We start from the raw sequence: 19,264 nt of genomic DNA, 5'->3' as shown, positions 1-19,264 counted from the left end.
CCTGGAGAAGGGAAAGGCTACCCACTCCAGTATTCTGGCCTGGAGAATTCTGTGGACTGTATAGTCCATGGGGTCACGAAGAGTCAGATACAACTAAGCGACTTTCACTAAAAGATAAAAGGGCTGCAGCCATGCACAGAAGATATCCAGTGACAGGGACACATGCAAAGATCCTGATGTGGAATCGGGATAGAGTCGTCAACAGAAACTAACTCCCGCCTTTGGCCACTTGGGGAAATGGATGTGGAAGGTGGTTGGCCGAGCATGGACTTCTGGCAGGCTGGCTGTAATTCTAGTTTGCATTCTGTGTGTTATGTCTCATTTGCTTCTTTGAGTGGTCAGAATATTAACACATAAACTTGCCACCTGAGGCATGACCACTGTGCTGTCATCCAGAGACTCTTATCTTCTTGAGAAACTCACTCAGGCGTTGCATGTGAACAAGGTGGAGTCTGGCCAGCGCTCAAAAGGAAAATCAGATGCAATTTGCAAGGTAAAAAATAGAGCTGAGCTGTCGATTAAGAGAACACAGGCATGAAAATCTAAAGTTATGTGAGGAGCTAGCTTCCCAGGTAGCTCAGTGGTAAAGAATCTGCCTGCAAATACAGGAGATGCAAGTTCAACCCCTGGGTCAGGAAGATCCCCTGGAGAAGGAAATGGCAACTCATTCCAGGATTCTTACCTGGGAAATTCCACTGACAGAGGAACCTGGTGGGCTGCAGTCACGGGATCACTAAGAGTCAGACAGGACTGAGTATGTACACTCTCATTAGAAATTTAATAATACAGTATTTTATTGATTTCTCATATTTTTATCATATGTCCCTAAAAGAATCTTCAGAAATAATAAGCATGACTTTGGTATATAATAACTTACTATTATAACATTAAAAATAAAAAATATATTTTCAGTTTGATGATGAGTATTAGATAACTAGATTGATGATAAATATTAGATAATGCCCATAGCTAATTTGCTTAATTTCTTAGGCCTAACGCTTCATACCCAATTTCACTTAAGCAGTGTCCATTGGGAACACCGAACCATAGCACCAAAGGCCATGGGATTCAGATGTGTGTAGGTGTGTTTCATTTGTCTGGTCTCTGACACTCACTTAGTAACAATTAATGAGGCACTGATCACATTATTGATCATAGCAATGGCATTGTTGATTTTAGGAATCATTGTAAAGCCCACAGGCCTTTGAACAAGGGATCCTATTTCACAAAAGGTAATGATTTTTACCTGAATTTGACCCTTTACCCTCTTGTAGAGAAAAAAAACACATGGTTGGGAATTAGAATTAGTCTGAGACTGAACCTTAGACTTAGTACTTTTTATATTTTTTTCATCATTTACCGAAAACACAGGTCTGGTTGGCCTGACTCTCCACCACACCCACCTTCATGAGACTCCACAGGGAGCATAGGTTCTGCCCTATAAACTCCAGGAAATGCCATTCTCAGGAATTCTGCACTGTGACAGCCTTGCCTTTGAAGAGAGAGGTCATTACAGTGCAGTCATTATGTTGAACAAGCACAACTTGACTTATAATCAGAACTCAGCCATTCTATCACCGTCACTTTAGATTTATTGACATTCTATTGCCCCTGGATGAAAACTCAGGCAGTTCCATGACTCTTTTCCTGACTTTTAACTAAATCACAATCATACAGCCTCTTTAAATCATAAACAAGTTCTTAAATCAGAAATTAGCATCTTGAAAAGTATATTCATCAATGGCCAGAAATCGATTCAACATCAGATCTTGTGCCCACTTCCAGCTCAGGGAAGTCTGAGATGAGGAAAACAAACAAGCTGGCTTCTCTCTCCCTGCATCTCCTTCTCACTTTATTCCATTGTAGGGCAATGTCTGACTCCTCCATAAGAGAGAGGAGTAGCACAGGGATGAAAAAATTCTTATTTTATCTGGTGACTTTGGAAGCTGGCTTCACCTTCTCTGGGATGCCACATGCTTAGAATCTGCTGAGCACCTGTGTGGGTTCTTTGGCCTTCTCGACGTCCCAATACCTCTCACCTAGGCTAAGCCATGAATGTGAGATAAGTCGCTTCAGTGGTATCCAACTCTGTGCGACTGCTTGGACGGTAGCCCACCAGGCTCCTCTGTCCATAGGATTCTCCAGGCAAGAATACTGGAGTGGGCTGCCATGCCCTTCTCCAGGGAATCTTCCCGACCCAGGGATTGAACCTGTGTTTCTTATGTCTCTTGCATTGGCAAGTGGGTTCTTTACCACTAGTGCCACCTGGGAAGCCCCAAGCCATGAACAGTACCTCCTGGAATTCCGTCCTGCAGCAGCCTGAATTTCGAAGACAGGGCTATTATAGTGCAATCAGTATAGTGAATAAGCAAGCTCTGAGTAGGAATCAGAATCTAAGTCTTTTGTATTTGTCTTCCAATTTTCATGATAGGGAATGAGCATTTTCTTCAATTAGTTTCTCTCAAACCAGTCAATTCGAAAGGAAATCAGTCCTGAATATTCATTGGAAGGACTGATGCTGAAGCTCCAATTCTTTGGTTACTGGATGCAAAGAGTTGATTCATTAGAAAAGACCCTGATGCTGAGAAAAATTGAAGGCGAAGGAGAAGGGGATGACAGAGGATGAGATGGTTGGATGGCATCACCAACTTGTCAGACATGAGTTTGAACGAGCTTCGGGAGCTGGTGATGGACAGGGAAGCCTGGCGTGCTGCAGTCCCTGGGGTCACAAAGAGTCGGACACGGCTGAGTGATTTGCACTTGCACTTGCTCAGGCTACCTTTCACCATCCCCTCGACTACACTGAACACCTATCAACTATGTAAAGTTCCACTTGAAGAATCCCTCAGTAGGTTTGGTATCAGACTGCAGCAGACTCTCTTCTCCTTCCAGGGGACATGGGTATGGGGCCAAGAGTTCTCTCTACATCAGCATTGTCAGTAGAAATGCAATGTGAACCATGCCCAACATTGTCATTTTCTAAAAAAGATGGTAATAGTATATTTTAACTACATATATATCACAAACATTATCATTTTAACAGGTAACCAATATATAAAAGTTACTAATGGGCCAATTTATAATCTTTTTTCCCCATACCTAGTCTTTGAAATCTAGTGTGTATTTTGCAATTAAAACTCATCTCAATTTGGATTAGCTATATGTGGCTAGTGGCTACCATTTTGGACAGTGAAGATCTACTGAAAATCTCTACTTTCTCCATTTCTTAAAACTGTTTTATTAAAGTGCAATTTTCATACCATCACATTCTCCCACTTCACGTCTACAGTTCAGTGATTTTTAGTATATTTACAGAATTGAGCAACCATTGCCTCAGTCCAATTTTAGAACTCTTAGGACCTCTTGTTTAATTATATACAAATTGAAATAACCTGCCTAGGTACCTCCTTCACTAATTAATTGTTGGCAATAGCCATATATTAGAAATACTGTGCAAATACACCTTGTTTTCCAGTAGTTTTTGTGTATGTCTTCTTGCTCATTCTAAAGAACCACAGGAAATCATTTTTGAAGAATGTGTAATTTTTCCCAAGAGGTATTTGTACTAAGAATCAACCTCTATATTATAATAAAATGTTAAAATGGGGTATTTTCATCACTCCAAAAATGAACTTTTTCAGTTAGTACTGGTTCCTCCACCTAGGTCCATCCATGCAATCCCTAAGCTACTTTTTATCTCTATAGATTTGCCTTTTCTGGATATTTCATATCAATATGCATGCATGTGTACTCAGTTGCTCAGTCATTTCTGACTCTTTGAAACCCCATAGACTATTGCCTGCAAGGTTCCACTGTCATGGAATTTTCCAGGCAAAAATACTGAAGTAGAGTGTCATTTCCTCCTCCAGGGGATCTTCCTGACCCAGGGATTGAACCTGAGTCTCTTGTGTCTCCTGCATTGGCAGGTGGATTCTTTAGCACTGTGCCACGTGGGAAGCCCATATTTCATATCAATGAAATCATACATTATGTGGTCTTTAATATCTTTCAGTTAGAATAATAATTTTGAGGTGAACCCATGTTATAGTGTGTTTCACTATTTCGTGTGAAATAGTGAAATAGTGTGTTCTGTTGAAATAGTGTGTTCTGTTGTTCCCAAATAGTATTTCATTATATGAACTATATTCATCAGCTCAGTTCAGTTCAGTAGCTTGGTGGTGTCCAACTTTCTGTGAACTCATGGACTGCAGCACGCCAGGCTTCCCTGTTCATCTGTTTATCACCAACTCCCGAGTTTACTCAAATTCACATCCATTGAGTCTGTGATGCCATCCAACCATCTCACCCTCTGTCATTCCCATCTCCTCTAGTCTTCAATCTTTCCTAGCATTAGGGTCTTTTCAAATGAGTCAGTTCTTCATATCAGGTGGCCAAAGTATTGGAGTTTCAGCTTCAACATCAGTCCTTCCAATGAATATTTAGGACTCATTTCCTTTAGGATGGACTGGGTGGATCTCCTTGCAGTCCAAGGGACTCTCAAGAGTCTTGTCCAACACCACAGTTCAAAAGCATCAGTTCTTCGGTGCTCAGCTTTCTTTATAGTCCAACTCTCACATCCATACATGACTACTGAAAAAACCATAGCTTTGACTAGATGGACCTTTGCTAGCAAAGTAATGTCTCTACTTCTTAATATGCTGTCTAGGTTGGTCATAACTTTTCTTCTAAGGAGTAAGCGTCTTTTAATTTCATGGCTGCAGTCACCAACTGCAGTGATTTTGGAGCCCCCCAAAATAAAGTCTCTCACTGTTTCCATTGTTTCCCCATCTATTTGCCATGAAGTGATGGGACCGGATGCCATGATCTTCGTTTTCTGACTGTTGAGTCTTAAGCCAACTTTTTCACTCTCCTCTTTCACTTTCATCAAGAGGCTTTTGAGTTCCTCTTCACTTTCTGCCATAAGGGTGGTGTCATCTGCATATCTAAGGTTATTGATATTTCTCCCGGCAATCTTGGTTCCAGCTTGTGCTTCTTCCAGCCCAGCATTTCTCATGATGTACACTGCATATAAGTTAAATAAGCAGGGTGACAATATACAGCCTTGATGTATTCCTTTCCCGATTTAGACAAGTCTGTTGTTCCATGTCCAGTTCTTATTGTTGCTTCTTGACCTGCATACAGATTTCTCAGGAGGCAGGTTAGGTGGCCTGGTATTCCAATCTCTTTCAGAATTTTCCAGTTTGTTGTGATCCACATAGTCAAAGGCTTTGGTGTACTCAATAAAGCAGAAGTAGATGATTTTCTAGAACTCTCTTGCTTTTTCAATGATCCAGTGGATGTTGGCAATTTGATCTCTGGTTCCTCTGCCTTTTCTAAATTCAGCTTGAACATCTGTAAGTTCATGGTTCATGTACTGTTGAAGCCTGGCTTGGAGAATTTTGAGCATTACTTTACTAGCATGTGAGATGAGTGCAATTGTGCAGTAGTTTGACCATTCTTAGCATTGCCTTTCTTTGGGATTGGAATGAAAACTGACCTTTCCAGTCCTGTGGCCACTGCTGAGTTTTCCAAATTTGCTGTCATATTGAGTGTAGCACTTTCACAGCATCATCTTTCAAGATTTGAAATAGCTCAACTGGAATTCCATCACCTCCACTAGCTTTGTTCATAGTGATGCTTCCTAAGGCCCACTTGACTTCACATTCCAGGATGTCTGGCTCTAGGTCAGTGATCACATCATCATGATTATCTGGGTTGTGAAGATCTTTTTTGTATAGTTCTTCTGTGTATTCTTGCCACCTCTTCTTAATATCTTCTGCTTCTGTTAGGTCCATACCATTCTGTCCTTCTTTCCATCTTTGCATGAAATATTCCCTTGGTATCTCTAATTTTCTTGAAGAGATCTCTAGTCTTTCCCATTCTGTTGTTTTCCTCTATTTCTTTGCACTGATCACTGAGGAAGTCTTTCTTATCTCTCCTTGCTATTCTTTGGAACTCTGCATTTAAATGGGTATATCTTTCCTCTCCTTTGCCTTTCACTTCTCTTCTTTTCACAGCTATTTGTAAGGCCTCCTCAGACAACCATTTTGCTTTTTTGCTTTTCTTTTCCTTGGGGATGGCCTTATCCCTGCTTCCTGTACAATGTCAAAAACCTGTCCATAGTTCTTCAGGCACCCTGTCTATCAATCTAATCCCTTGAATCTATTTCTCACTTCCACTGTATTTAGGGATTTGATTTAGATCAAACCTGAATGGTCTAGTGGTTTTCCCTACTTTCTTCTTTTTTTTTTTTTATTTTATTTTTAAACTTTACATAATTGTATTAGTTTTGCCAAATATCAAAATGAATCTGCCACAGGTATACATGTGTTCCCCATCCTGAACCCTCCTCCCTCCTCCCTCCCCATTCCATCCCTCTGGGTCGTCCCAGTGCACCAGCCCCAAGCATCCAGTATCATGCATCGAACCTGGACTGGCAACTCGTTTCATACATGATATTTTACATGTTTCAATGCCATTCTCCCAAATCTTCCCACCCTCTCCCTCTCCCACAGAGTCCATAAGACTGTTCTATACATCAGTGTCTCTTTTGCTGTCTCGTACACAGGGTTATTGTTACCATCTTTCTAAATTCCATATATATGTGTTAGTATACTGTATTGGTGTTTTTCTTTCTGGCTTACTTCACTCTGTATAATAGGCTCCAGTTTCATCCACCTCATTAGAACTGATTCAAATGTATTCTTTTTAATGGCTGAGTAATACTCCATTGTGTATATGTACCACTGCTTTCTTATCCATTCATCTGCTGATGGACATCTAGGTTGCTTCCATGTCCTGGCTATTATAAACAGTGCTGCGATGAACATTGGGGTACACGTGTCTCTTTCCCTTCTGGTTTCCTCAGTGTGTATGCCCAGCAGTGGGATTGCTGGATCATAAGGCAGGTCTATTTCCAGTTTTTTAAGGAATCTCCACACTGTTCTCCACAGTGGCTGTACTAGTTTGCATTCCCACCAACAGTGTAAGAGGGTTCCCTTTTCTCCACACCCTCTCCAGCCTTTATTACTTGTAGACTTTTGGATCGCAGCCATTCTGACTGGTGTGAAATGGTACCTCATAGTGGTTTTGATTTGCATTTCTCTGATAATGAGTGATGTTGAGCATCTTTTCATGTGTTTGTTAGCCATCTGTATGTCTTCTTTGGAGAAATGTCTATTTAGTTCTTTGGCCCATTTTTTGATTGGGTCATTTATTTTTCTGGAGTTGAGCTGTAGGAGTTGCTTGTATATTCTCGAGATTAGTTGTTTGTCAGTTGCTTCATTTGCTATTATCTTCTCCCATTCTGAAGGCTGTCTTTTCACCTTGCTAATAGTTTCCTTTGATGTGCAGAAGCTTTTAAGGTTAATTAGGTCCCATTTGTTTATTTTTGCCTTTATTTCCAATATTCTGGGAGGTGGGTCATAGAGGATCCTGCTGTGATGTATGTCAGAGAGTGTTTTGCCTATGTTCTCCTCTAGGAGTTTTATAGTTTCTGGTCTTACGTTGAGATCTTTAATCCATTTTGAGTTTATTTTTGTGTATGGTGTTAGAAAGTGTTCTAGTTTCATTCTTTTACAAGTGGTTGACCAGAGTTCCCAGCACCACTTGTTAAAGAGATTGTCTTTAATCCATTGCATATTCTTGCCTCCTTTGTCAAAGATAAGGTGTCCATATGTGCGTGGATTTATCTCTGGGCTTTCTATTTTGTTCCATTGATCTATATTTCTGTCTTTGTGCCAGTACCATACTGTCTTGATAACTGTGGCTTTGTAGTAGAGCCTGAAGTCAGGCAGGTTGATTCCTCCAGTTCCATTCTTCTTTCTCAAATTCGCTTTGGCTATTCGAGGTTTTTTGTATTTCCATACAAATTGTGAAATTATTTGTTCTAGCTCTGTGAAGAATGCTGTTGGTAGCTTGATAGGGATTGCATTGAATCTATAGATTGCTTTGGGTAGTATACTCATTTTCACTATATCGATTCTTCCAATCCATGAACATGGTATATTTCTCCATCTGTTAGTGTCCTCTTTGATTTCTTTCACCAGTGTTTTATAGTTTTCTATATATAGGTCTTTAGTTTCTTTAGGTAGATATATTCCTATGTATTTTATTCTTTCCGTTGCAATGGTGAATGGAATTGTTTCCTTAATTTCTCTTTCTGTTATCTCATTATTAGTGTATAGGAATGTAAGTGATTTCTGTGTGTTGATTTTATATCCTGCAACTTTACTATAGTCATTGATTAGTTCTAGTAATTTTCTGGTGGAGTCTTTAGGGTTTTCTATGTAGAGGATCATGTCATCTACAAACAGTGAGAGCTTTACTTCTTCTTTTCCAATTTGGATTCCTTTTATTTCTTTTTCTGCTCTGATTGCTGTGGTCAAAACTTCCAAAACTATGTTGAATAGTAATGGTGAAAGTGGGCACCCTTGTCTTGTTCCTGACTTTAGAGGAAATGCTTTCAATTTTTCACCATTGAGGATAATGTTTGCTGTGGGTTTGTCATATATAGCTTTGATTATGTTGAGGTATGTTCCTTCTATTCCTGCTTTCTGGAGAGTTTTTATCATAAATGGATGTTGAATTTTGTCAAAGGCTTTCTGTGCATCTATTGAGATAATCATATGGTTTTTATTTTTCAATTTGTTAATGTGGTGTATTACATTGATTGATTTGCGGATATTGAAGAATCCTTGCATCCCTGGGATAAAGCCCACTTGGTCATGGTGTATGATCTTTTTAATGTGTTGTTGGATTCTGATTGCTAGAATTTTGTTAAGGATTTTTGTATCTATGTTCATCAGTGATATTGGCCTGTAGTTTTCTTTTTTTGTGGGATCTTTGTCAGGTTTTGGTATTAGGGTGATGGTGGCCTCATAGAATGAGTTTGGAAGTTTACCTTCCTCTGCAATTTTCTGGAAGAGTTTGAGCAGGATAGGTGTTAGCTCTTCTCTAAATTTTTGGTAGAATTCAGCTGTGAAACCGTCTGGACCTGGGCTCTTGTTTGCTGGAAGATTTTTGATTACAGTTTCAATTCCCATGCTTGTGATGGGTCTGTTAAGATTTTCTATTTCTTCCTGATCGAGTTTTGGAAAGTTGTACCTTTCTAAGAATTTGTCCATTTCTTCCACATTGTCCATTTTATTGGCATATAATTGTTGATAGTACTCTCTTATGATCCTTTGTATTTCTGTGTTGTCTGTTGTGATCTCTCCATTTTCATTTCTAATTTTATTGATTTGATTTTTCTCCCTTTGTTTCTTGATGAGTCTGGCTAATGGTCTGTCAATTTTATTTATCCTTTCAAAAAACCAGCTTTTGGTTTTGTTGATTTTTGCTATGATCTCTTTTGTTTCTTTTGCATTTATTTCTGCTCTAAGTTTTAAGATTTCTTTCCTTCTACTAACCCTGGGGTTCTTCATTTCTTCCTTTTCTAGTTGCTTTAGGTGTAGAGTTAGGTTATTTATTTGACTTTTTTCTTGTTTCTTGAGGTGTGACTGTATTGCTATGAACTTTCCCCTTAGGACTGCTTTTACCGTGTCCCACAGGTTTTGGGTTGTTGTGTTTTCATTTTCATTCGTTTCTATGCAAATTTTGATTTCTTCTGTGATTTGTTGGTTATTCAGCAGCGTGTTGTTCAGCCTCCATATGTTGGAATTTTTAATAGTTTTTCTCTTGTAATTGAGATCTAATCTTACTGCATTGTGGTCAGAAAAGATGCTTGGAATGATTTCTATTTTTTTGAATTTACCAAGGCTAGCTTTATGGCCCAGGATGTGATCTATCCTGGAGAAGGTTCCATGTGCGCTTGAGAAAAAGGTGAAATTCATTGTTTTGGGATGAAATGTCCTATAGATATCAATTAGGTCTAACTGGTCTATTGTATCGTTTAAAGTTTGTGTTTCCTTGTTAATTTTCTGTTTAGTTGATCTATCCATAGGTGTGAGTGGGGTATTAAAGTCTCCCACTATTATTGTGTTATTGTTAATTTCTCCTTTCATACTTGTTAGCATTTGTCTTACGTACTGCGGTGCTCCTGTGTTGGGTGCATATATATTTATAATTGTTATATCTTCTTCTTGGATTGATCCTTTGATCATTATGTAGTGACCATCTTTGTCTCTTTTCACAGTCTTTGTTTTAAAGTCTATTTTATCTGATATGAGTATTGCTACTCCTGCTTTCTTTTGGTCCCTATTTGCATGGAAAATCTTTTTCCAGCCCTTCACTTTCAGTCTGTATGTGTCCCCCGTTTTGAGGTGGGTCTTTTGTAGACAACATGTGTAGGGGTCTTGTTTTTGTATCCATTCAGCCAGTCTTTGTCTTTTGGTTGGGGCATTCAACCCATTTACGTTTAAGGTAATTACTGATAAGTATGATCCCGTTGCCATTTACTTTATTGTTTTGGGTTCGAATTTATACACCGTTTTTGTGTTTCCTGTCTAGAGAATATCCTTTAGTATTTGTTGGAGAGCTGGTTTGGTGGTGCAGAATTCTCTCAGCTTTTGCTTGTCTGAAAAGTTTTTGATTTCTCCTTCATACTTGAATGAGATCCTTGCTGGGTACAATAATCTGGGCTGTAGGTTATTTTCTTTCATCATTTTAAGTATGTCTTGCCATTCCCTCCTGGCTTGAAGAGTTTCTATTGAAAGATCAGCTGTTATCCTTATGGGTATTCCCTTGTGTGTTATTTGTTGTTTTTCCCTTGCTGCTTTTAATATTTGTTCTTTGTGTTTGATCTTTGTTAATTTGATTAATATGTGTCTTGGGGTGTTTCGCCTTGGGTTTATCCTGTTTGGGACTCTCTGGGTTTCTTGGACTTGGGTGATTATTTCCTTCCCCATTTTAGGGAAGTTTTCAACTATTATCTCCTCAAGTATTTTCTCATGGTCTTTCTTTTTGTCTTCTTCTGGGACCCCTATGATTCGAATGTTGTAGCGTTTAATATTGTCCTGGAGGTCTCTGAGATTGTCCTCATTTCTTTTAATTCGTTTTTCTTTTATCCTCTCTGATTCATTTATTTCTACCATTCTATCTTCTAATTCACTAATCCTATCTTCTGCCTCTGTTATTCTACTATTTGTTGCCTCCAGCGTGTTTTTAATTTCACTTATTGCATTATTCATTATATATTGACTCTTTTTTATTTCTTCTAAGTCCTTGTTAAACCTTTCTTGCATCTTCTCAATCCTTGCCTCTAGGCTATTTATCTGTGATTCCATTTTAATTTCAAGATTTTGGATCAATTTCACTATCATTATTCGGAATTCTTTATCAGGTAGATTCCCTATCTCTTCCTCTTTTGTTTGGTTTGGTGGGCATTTATCCTGTTCCTTTATCTGCTGGCTATTCCTCTGTCTCTTCATCTTGTTTAAATTGCTGAGTTTGGGGTGTCCTTTCTGTATTCTGGCAGTTTGTGGAGTTCTCTTTATTGTGGCGTTTCCTCACTGTGTGTGGGTTTGTACAGGTGGCTTGTCACGGTTTCCTGGTTAGGGAAGCTTGTGTCGATGTTCTGGTGGATGGAGCTGTATTTCTTCTCTCTGGAGTGTAATGAAATGTCCAGTAATGAGTTATGAGATGTCTATGGTTTTGGGGTGACTTTGGGCAGCCTGTATCTTGAAGCTCAGGGCTGTGTTCCTTTGTTGCTGGAGAATTTGCTTGGTATGTCTTGCCCTGGAACTTGTTGGCCCTTGTGTGGTGCTTGGTTTCAGTGTCGGTATGGAGGTGTTTGATGAGCTCCTGTCAATTAATGTTCCTTGGAGTCAGGAGTTCCCTGGAGTCAGGGTTTGGACTTAAGCCTCCTACTTCCAGTTATCGGTCTTATTTTTACAGTAGTTTCAAAACTTCTCCTTCTATACAGCACCACTGATAAAACATCTACGTTAAAGATGAAAAGTTTCTCTACTGTGAGGGTCACTCAGAGAGGTTCACAGCGTTACATGGAGAAGAGAAGTGGGAGGAGGGAGTTAGAGGTGACCCAAATGAGATGAGGTGGAATCAATAGTGGAGAGAGTGGGCTAGCCAGTAGTAATTTCCTTATGTGCACTCCACAACTGGACCGCTCAGAGATGTTCACGGAGTTATACAGAGAAGAGAAGAAGGAGGCAGGAGACAGAGGTGGCCAGAAGGATAAAAGGGGGAAATGAAAAAGAGGGAGACAGATCCAGCCAGTAATCAGTTCCCTAAGTGTTCTCCACCGTCTGGAACACACAGAAATTCACAGAGTTGGGTGGAGTAGAGAGGGGTTAGGGAGGAGATACGGGCGACCTGGTGGAGAAAACGGAGAGTCCAAAGGGAGAGAGAGCAGTCAAGCCAGTAATCTCATTCCCTAGTGAAAAATGGGTCCTGAAGATTGGGTTCTTAAAGGTACAAAATTGGTAACAAATACATAAAAGCAAAAATTAAAAATCTAGAGTAGAGTTTGGAATTTCAAAAATGTGATGTTAATGAAAAGAAGAAGGAAAAGAAAGAGAGAAAAAAACGAGCAAAGAAAAACAAACAAGGTTGCGAAAATTAGAAAGAAACTACAGGTACAAAATTGATAACTAATACCAAAAAGCAAAAATTAAAAATCTAGAGTAGAGTTTGGAATTTCAAAAATACAATGTTAAAAAAAAAAAAAGAAGAAGAAGAAGAAAAATAAAGAGAGAAAACAAACAAACCAACAAAAACAATGTCGCAAAAATTATAAAGAAAATACAGGTACAAAATTGATATCAAATACCAAAAAGCATAAATTAAAAATCTTGAGTAGAGTTTGGAATTGCAGATATATGATGTTATATAAAAGAAGAAGAGAAAGAAACAGAGGGGGAAAAAAAAGGAAAAAAAAGTCACAGAAATTATAAAAAAAAAACTATATGTACAAAATTGATAACATATACCAAAAGGCTAAAATTAAAAATCTAGAGTAGAGTTTGGAATTTCAAAAATACGATGTTAAAGAAAAGAAGAAGGAAAAGAAAGAGAGAAAAAACGAACAAAGAAAAACAAACAAGGTCGCGAAAATTATAAAGAAACTACAGGTACAAAATTGATAACTAATACCAAAAAGCAAAAGTTAAAAATCTAGAGTAGAGTTTGGAATTTCAAAAATACAATGTTAAAAAAAAGAAGAAGAAAAATAAAGAGAGAAAACAAACAAACCAACAAAAGCAATGTTGCAAAAATTATAAAGAAAATACAGGTACAAAATTGATATCAAATACCAAAAAGCATAAATTAAAAATCTTGAGTAGAGTTTGGAATTGCAGATATATGATGTTATACAAAAGAAGAAGAGAAAGAAACAGAGGGAAAAAAAAGTCACAGAAATTATGAAAAAAACTATAGGTACAAAATTGATAACATATACCAAAAGGCTAAAATTAAAAACCTAGAGTAGAGTTTGGAATTTCAAAAATACAATGTTAAAGAAAAGAAGAAAAAGAAAAAAAAAAAAAAAACACGGTCAAAAAATTATAAAATATATATATGAAGTTTGCTGAAGAAGAAAAAAAAAAGGGGGTCCTTTTTTTTTTTTTGCAAAGTAATAGTTACAAAAGTGAAAATTAAAGGGCAATAGAGGACTTAAAAAAAATTTTTTTTTTAATTAAAAAAAAAAGAAAAAAAAGAAAGATTGATCGTAAAAATAGTAAAAATATATCTAGGTCTTTCTCTGGTTTTGTTGAGTATTGTGGGTTCAGTTCATTTTTGGCTAGTTCCTTGGTCTGACTTATATTTCTCAAGATCTATAGGCCCCTTCCTATGTAGTTCGTAGTAACCACAGGGTTTTAATCTATGGCCTGTAGCTTCCAAGGCGTTTCCCTCTGTTATAGCTTCTTCTGTTTGCTGGTCTCTTCAGTGTCTGGTTCCCGCCCTGACCCAAAGGGGACGGTGGAGGACACTATTTTTTTTATTTTATTTAGGCTCACTTGTTCAGCCGCGCTGTGGGGAGGGAGGGAGGGATGCTGCAAATAGATAACACTGGAGTGCGCTCGCAGTGCCGCAGCCACACTGGGTCTGCCCCCGCTCACGGCGCGTGTAGCCTCCCTGCCCACACTGCTTGGGCTCTAGGTTGTTCCGCCGGGAACAATCAGAGGCCGGCCCTGGGCTGAGCTCCCAGGTCCAAGCCGCTCAGGTTCAGGCACTCGGGTAGTCCTCAGAGGCGCAGACTCGGTTGGGCCTGCGTTTTGTGCTCTTCCCAGATCCGAGCAGCTCAGGTGATGTGTTTGGCAGGCGCCAATGCTGCGACTTATCGCCTTTCCGCCACTCGATTATCTGGGTGTAAAACCGGCGCACCTTCTCAGGCAGATGTTGACCGTCCAGACCCCCAAGAAGTTTTAGTTAGCAAAGAAGCCTGCTTACAGTTTTATAGATAGTGTCTCTCTGGGGCTGCGATTGCCCCCTTCTGGCTCTGGCTGCCTGTCACCGGAGGGGGAAGGTCTGCAGCCGGCTATCTCTGTTCAGTCCTTTGTTCTGTGCGCAGGCCTGGCGGTGTCTTAGGTTAGGGCTGGCTTTTCACGTGGTAGATATCCCACGGTCTGTTTTGCTAGCCCAAATTATTTCGCTCAGATAGCGCTCAGGACATTCGGCCCGATTCTTACTCTAAGGGACACAGCCCGCGCCCCGCTTCCCTGCCCAGCCCCCGCTTGCTAATGCCGTGTGCAGGCGTCTGCGCTGCTTCTCCGCTGGGGGAGTTACCGTAGGGCTCACAATCTGCAATTTTTAATTGTTTGTTTATTTTTTTTCTCCCTTTTATGTTGCCCTCTGTGCTTCCAAAGCTCGGCACAGATTCGGCAGTGAGAAGGTTTCCTGGTGTTTGGAAACTTCTCTCTTTTTAAGACTCCCTTCCCGGGAGGGAACTCCGTCCCTCCCTCTTTTGTCTCTTTTTTTGTCTTTTATATTTTTTCCTACCTCCTTTCGAAGAGTTGGGTTGCTTTTCTGGGTGCCTGATGTCCTCTGCCGGCATTCAGAAGTTGTTTTGTGGCATTTACTCGACGTTTAAATGCTCTTTTGATGAATTTGTTGGGGAGAAAGTGTTCTCCCCGTTCTACTCCTCCGCCATCTTGGCTCCTCCCTCTACTTTCTTCAATTTAAGTCTAAATTTGGCAATAAGGAGTTCATGATCTGAGCCACAGTCAGCTCACGGTCTTGTTTTTGCTGACTGTATAGAGCTTCTCCATCTTTGGCTGCAAAGAATATAATCAATCTGATTTCAGTTTTGACTGTCTGGTGATGTCCATGTGTAGAGTCTTCTCTTGTGTTGTTGGAACAGGGTGTTTTCTATGACCAGTGCGTTCTCTTGGCAAAACTCTATTAGACTTTGTCCTGCTTCATTCTGAACTCCAAGGCCAAATTTGCCTGTTACTCCAGGTATTTCTTGACTTCCTATTTTTGCATTCCAGTCCCCTATAATGAAAAAGACATCTTTTTTGTATGGGTATATTACTGTCTGTTTATTGGACAGTTTGGTTGTTGACAGTATTTGGCTATTATAAATAATATTGCTATCAACATTTGTATACAAGTTTCTGTGTGGACATATACTTTAATTTTTCTTGAAAGATTCTGAAGAGTAGAATTGTTGGAACATATGGTAAATTTATATTTAACTTATGAAGATACTGCCAAATTGCTTTCCAAAGTGGTTACAACATTTCTCTCTACTCTCTGATTCTTTTTTGAAATATTCTTGATCATGCAAGATTCTAAGAGCCATGGGACTGGTCCTCCACAATGGCTTTCAAAAATTCTGCATATTCTGTTCTGTTAATTTGGTATCTAATAGTTATCATGTGGTCTTGTCTGTCGCTATTAAGTCAGGTAGTTCCCTGTTTTAACATCTTATTATAATACAGACATTAATTCTCAACACAAGTATCTCTTAGGAAAATTAAGCACTCCTTAAAAATGCTTTCCTGTGATGCTCTAGAGGGAACAAGTAGACATGCATACCCTTTGCAACTATTGAAAAATGAGATGTGTTTGCACAGTGTTTCTAATACATGGCTATTACCAAAAATTAATTAGTAAAAGATGTACCTAGGCAGGAAATTTTCAATTTGCATACAATAAACAAGAGATCCTAAAAGTCTCTTGATATCCTTGGAGGGGCAGCTTTCCTGATTAAGTATTACTAATAGGCAGCCTGACTAGGAAAGACACTCATGAGTGCATCTATGACAGCTAAGTTTTAAATTAAAAACCCCTGGATGGAGGCAGAATGGAGAGAAACACTGGATACAATCTCCATGTGGATTAGAGGAAACTATTCTGTTGTTTCTTGTTTTCATCAGCTTAATAATCCTGCTGGGGATTACTGAAAAACATTGAAGCCAATGTCTTATGACTCCAGTGATTTTTCCTGGTGTTCACTGGCGGGCAATGGGAAAGACAATGTGTAGATTTTAATCAGCATTTGATTTTCCTCAATCCCTTTGCATGTAGAGAGGAGCAGCTGGCAGTAGGTAATCTTGCCCTTGGGAATTATCAAGTAAAAGAAAGAGACAAGCAGCAGCTTTTACAAAGGCAGCTTTTATGAGACTGAGCTAAAGAATCACCAGGGAAGCAGCTGGGTTCACCATTTTCATCCAAGTAATTACTGGAAGAGATAGATGGCTTTCAAGGTCAGTGGTAGAAAGAGGAACTAATGACCAGCCCTTCCTCTGGGAGAACAGTCACAGGAGAGAATGGATGAAGATGTCAGTTTTCCTGCTTGCTTGAATGCAGCCAGAGCAATGTTTAGAATTGGGTAAGAAGGACCAGAGTTCAAATGCTGCTTCTATCAATTCTTAGTTGTGTAACTTCGGGCACAAGTCCTAACTTCTCTAAGCCTTAGTGTCTTCTTTTGCAACATGGAGACAATAATACCTATCTTGCAGGTGAGCATTAAATGAGATAACTGGGTAGGACTTATTTTCGTCCCTTCTGTAGAAACTATTTCAACTTTTTTTTTTTCATCTGCTAATACCAAACTCCCAATCCATCCCTCCCCCACCCCGCCTCCTCCTTGGCAACAAGAGTATTCTCTGCATTGGTGAGTCTGTTGCTGTTTTGTAAAAAAGTTTATTTTGTCATATTTTTGATTCCATATATAAATGATATCATATGGCATTGTCTTTCTCTTTCTGACTTACTTCACTTAATATGATAATCTCCAAGTCCATCTAATTCAGCTAACTTATCTAAAAGTCTCCATCAAAGATAATCAACATCTAGCTGTCCTTCTCTTTTGAGAGTCTTCTCATTAGAGACATTTTGGAAAATGATGTTTTCTGGTTATCACAGCCACTGTAACAAATCAGACCCTTTAAAACACATCACCTTCAAAAAATGAATCAGGGAATTCCCCAGAAGTCCAGTGATTAGGTCCCCATGCTATCACCACTGGGGAGCTTGGGTTCAATCCCTGGTTGAAGAACTAAAATCCCACAAGCAGTGTGGTCAAGAAAAAAGAAAAAAGAATCAAAATAAATTACTCTCTTTGTGGAAACAAAATTCACCAAAGAAATTTATTTATTTATTGCAAAACTATTCCTATAATCAAAACCAACTAGTAATACTATTCTCTCTGTATCAATTTATTTCAACAACCTATCTTAAATAAATATTAAATCAAATATACTTAAATAGAAATAAAAAAGATAAAGGAAGGGTGATCTTAGGGCAACCATTCCAATAAAAATTCAAGATCCTCCTGTAGCCTCCTCAATAGCCTCCTGTAGCTCTAAATAAATAAATAAATAAATATTTTTAAAGCAAATTTTAAAATGTGTACAAATTATGTTCATCATAGGGTCATTTACATTTTAAGTGGAAATGATGTCTATGTTTAAAATTTAAAATGGGGGTAATAAAATAAATTACAATACTTTCATAAGATGGGATATTATACAGACAAAACTACATCAAAAGGTTTTTTAATGACGTTGGAAATGCAAATGAAAAATAACAGGTAGTAATGGCAGGATTGATACATATATGCTTGACTTGTTAGAAAAACTATACATAGAGAACCACTGGAAAAGATACATGAATATATTAACAAAAAAGACAATAACAAATGATAAACCATCATGACCTAAGAATGTTTCTACTTAGCTTTCAGCCTGGCATTGTGAATTGGACTTGTTCCAGGGAGATATGTGGCTGAACTAGGGCCTCTTGGTTCCCTGGGCCTCTAAAAAGGAGATGCAGTTTGGGACAGTTTTGCATACCCATCCCTGAGTGCTATTAATAGCAATACTGTAACAGCAAACATGGTTGCTGTTACAAAACACACTGAAAATCAACTGTGGCCGTTTAAGTTTATTACCCAGCAGTCAAGGAACTGGATTTTTAGAATCAGGAAGAGCTTTCTGTTTGTTTGGGGTGATAGTGGGGTGGGGGGTAGGGAGAGATGGAGAGATGGGTAGGTGGGGGGTTGGTGGGAGTTGGGGGGTGAGAATACACACATACACACACACACACACACACACACACACACACACACACACATTAGTTTCCTGGAAAGTCATAGTAATCAGTGTTTCAGGCTCACATATATCAGAATTCCCTTGAGTCTTGGATAAAATTCAGATTCTCTGGCCCAGTCCCACATTTACTGAATTAGTCTTTGGGATGGCCTAATAACCTGAATTTTAAACAACATTTCAAATGAGACCAACTAAACCCAAAAAACTGTTTTCAGAGTGGCCAGAAGTTCCTGTGTGTGAAAACCTTATGTTCCTTCTGTTCTCTGCACACATGTTCATTTTCCCAACATTTTCTTGGGCATCTATGTTGACAGATAAAGGTCACTGAAGAAGCCCCAGATAGCTGAGTTGAACTTTTCTGTGAACAGAAAGTAATCTCACCCATCAGGCCTTCAGGCAATTTTATTATCAGTGGGAGGAAAAAGAGATCTTCATGAAGCCCTGCATTTATGTCACTTGCTCCATTTTCCATCAGTGATGGTTATTACTTCAATTTCAGCCTTGTGGCCTCCAATTTTTAAAATTCTATTCTTTTAAATATCTACAGTAACAAATGTTATATTAACAGAGAGTTTTGGGAGAAGGTTCAACTCTGTACTGTTTTTCTTTCTTTCAATGCTCTTTGTTCTGATTTTCTTCCTTTATTTTCCCATTAAAAATTTTTATATTTTCCACTTATTAGAGAATAATCAATATAATTTCTAACTTTTTCCTTTTTAGGCTTAAAATAGAATCAGTTTCATTACACACACAATTAATGCTCAATATTAGGACCTCAAGCCCATTTGGTCTCCCTCTCCCTCTTG

This window comes from Bubalus bubalis, chromosome 2, assembly GCF_019923935.1.
Source record: "Bubalus bubalis isolate 160015118507 breed Murrah chromosome 2, NDDB_SH_1, whole genome shotgun sequence".
In the NCBI taxonomy this organism is placed as follows: domain Eukaryota; kingdom Metazoa; phylum Chordata; class Mammalia; order Artiodactyla; family Bovidae; genus Bubalus; species Bubalus bubalis.
The sequence above is the reverse complement of the archived record's forward strand: the minus strand, read 5'-3'. Positions refer to the sequence as shown.